Source organism: Branchiostoma belcheri, unplaced genomic scaffold (assembly GCF_001625305.1).
Source record: "Branchiostoma belcheri isolate BF01 breed outbred unplaced genomic scaffold, Haploidv18h27 scaffold326, whole genome shotgun sequence".
In the NCBI taxonomy this organism is placed as follows: Eukaryota; Metazoa; Chordata; class Leptocardii; order Amphioxiformes; family Branchiostomatidae; genus Branchiostoma; species Branchiostoma belcheri.
In genome coordinates, this window is record NW_017803939.1 from 18,652 (window position 1) to 21,656 (window position 3,005).

At 45.0% G+C, this 3,005-nt stretch overlaps 1 protein-coding gene across 1 annotated transcript in view; it reads right to left on the reverse strand.

Moving 5' to 3' along the window:
* The window catches only part of LOC109475087 (probable tubulin polyglutamylase TTLL1), a 20,231-nt gene that overhangs the window by 5,889 nt on the left and 11,337 nt on the right, over positions 1–3,005 (reverse strand). The window lies entirely within an intron of this gene.

Consider the following 3,005-nt stretch of genomic DNA (forward strand, 5'->3'; position numbering starts at 1 on the left):
TCATCACTCTAAAACAAGTTTCTTACACATTACAGGTTTTTCATGTCAGCTTCAACCTTCTCCATTGCCCTTTCTTTGAGTCTAGCTCAAGGGACAGCTATAAGCAAAGTTTGGATAAATAATGGGAAAGTTGAGGTGATTTGGGACTAGTTTTATGTAATTTGTTTGATAAGTCAACTGTTGTTCACCCTGCTTCCCCTTGGTACTGCATCAGAACTTTCAGTTCTTGCATAATTTGTCCTTAGTGTGCTATTGTGGTCTTGTTCGCAGAGCAATTCTGTGTTGAAAGTGTTTTCCCATGTTCATGTGAAGGTTATGTAACATCCCAGAGGTCTGCGGGGTCAGGGTCAAGTTTATCTGTAGGTTATGTAACGTCTGAGAGGTCTGATGGGTCTTCAGGGTCAGGTTCATCTGCCAAGAGCAATGGAGTTTCAACACTCTAACAAGTTTCTTACATATTACAGCTTGTTCATGCCTTCAGCCTTTCTCAGGGTCTAAGTAACTCAGGAGACATGAATAAGCAAAGTTTTGAGAAGTAATGGAAAAGGACCTTGAAAGGTTGTGATGATTTTACTCACATTAGATTAGGAGCATGTGAAATGTGATTGTCAAGGTGCAAGCAGACCAGCATTTGAATTATTGGCAGAATGCAATAATCATGCTGGTCTAAAGCTCAACCCGGACAAGTGTATGACTCTGACAGTGTGTTTCATGAAGAACCCTCCTCCACCCTTGCCCATAACCCTGAATGGAAGTGTAATTAAATCTGTGGACTTTGCAAAAGTGCTAGGGTTATGGCTGCAGTCAAACCTGAAGTGGAACAAACAGATCAGCGAGTCAACTAAGAAGGCCAGCAAACGCTTGTTCATGCTGCGAAAGTTGAGAGCTTTCTGCCTCCCTGTACCAGACTTAGTAACTGTATACTGTGGTTTTATTAGACCTGTCTTAAAGTATTGCGCACCGGTATGGCACCACAGTCTAACCCACCAACAGGCAGCAACCATCGAACAAGTACAAAAACGTGCCTGTCGTACCATCCTTGGAAAGCACTATACTGACTATGCCTCAGCTCTACAACAGTGTGGTCTTGAGACACTGGAGAACAGGAGAGTCAACCTGTGCCGTAAGTTTGCAGTCAGCATGGAGAAGTCAGAGAGAACCGCTGATCTGCTACCTCCAACCCGGGGACAGTCAACCCGACGTGAACTCACACGATGGTCAGATTTGGGCCCAAAAGTCCCAATCCGCTACTATGGAGATCGAATCCCCCGAACCCGCGAATCTTGTTCGATATGACGTCATTCGAATAGAGCGGGCGTTCGATCTGGGGTTACCCGCGGTCATTTACAGTAAAGCCGCTACAACCGGCTACTTCAAGCCCTTTTTTACTTGGGAACCACGGAACAGGAAAAATTCACCTTTCCACAAATATGAACCGTTTTCAAAACATTACATCTATGCCGTGATTTTATTGTGGATATGTAACATGTAACGAAGCTACTGCCGTCATCGTGGGTGACCTTGAAGGTCAGAATTCTTGTATACGCTGTTATAAAATCCAGGTCCCCATATCCAAGTGTCATAGCACGCGTGCAAACATAGTATTTTAACCATTCCCAAAAATCGCTCAAATTACCTCTTTGAGGGCTTGTTTGGAAGAGCAACGATTTCCGCAGATTTCTGTCTTAGGGATTTTTTAAATATGGCCGCGATTATGAATTATCGGTATTTAAAGTTAAAACACTGCGTTTTTACCTCCGGGGAAGGAGATATCCTTCCGCGAGGAGGTTTTACTATTGTTCGAAACATTTCTGTCAGCAGCTGTTTCTCGCGATCGGCTGGACGGATTGGTCTGTTGTTCGGTATACGTATTGCTATTGGGCTGCAGATGATGCAGAACGTTTTTGTTCAATTGCATATGTGTTTATGGGCGTCGAAATAAAAGGTTTTTAAGTGCTCCGGACACCCCCGTTATGCTGAAAATGGAATTTACCATGTTGTTAAGGAATGGGGAGGTTTCAGTTTTGGGTCTTACCATTCAAAAGGGGTCAAACAGAGGGGTGTCTGGTTCCGATAAAAACGTTGGGTGACGGCGCAGCAATGACGGCGCGGGATGACGGCGGGGGTAATGGCGCGGGTGACGCTGAACGCTGGGTGCAAGCCGAGTCAGCGCTAGATCTTCGTGTCGTGGCATTTATTTCCAGAAATACGGCGATACACGTCAATTTATTTCAAGTACGGCGCGTAGCTAGCATGGCAGCAGCCAGCAGAAGCGGTGGGCGGGCGGTATGCAAATCTTGCATGACGTATCCGCGTTACGCGTCTCTGATTGGTTGTTCGCTTCAGCTGAGATCGCCGGGCGGCAACATGAAGGGCGCGGGGACGCGATTTTTCTGTTTGAAAATATGCACTAAACGCTGTTTTCCAGGACTGCATAGCCACATCTAGTGAAAAAGTGCACAATTAATATAAATTTGGGGGGAAATATTTGTTTCTTTGTCGATTTATGGTGTCGATTTATGGAACCCGGAAGTGCAGCCGAGACCAGCGCGCAGCGTAGACCAGCGTGGCAGTTTGACGTGTACGATCAAAACATAAACAAAACTCCCGCTGAAGAAGGGAAATTATCCTGTATGTATGCATTTCAGATCCCAGTGACAAGTTTACGATGGGAATAATTGTGGATACGCACCATGCGCACGATAAGCCTCAGAAATTTATGTCGTCAAGTGGGGCATTCTATAGGCTTGCACGGCCAATGTCTGGCACGCTACGCGGCGTACGTACACTGCTGCACATCACACGACCAGCGATTCAGTGTCTTAAAATATTTTTTAACATCAGTATAACAATATTTTTAAGCATAATGTGATCAAATTTCTGTAAAAAAATTTGCACAATTGTAAACATAAAACATGAATAGATCGCTGCTATACTGGGCGTACCATTTCGCGTACATGGCCGGCTGCCCGGCGCAAATACTGTCCCGATTTTTCTCAGTAGAA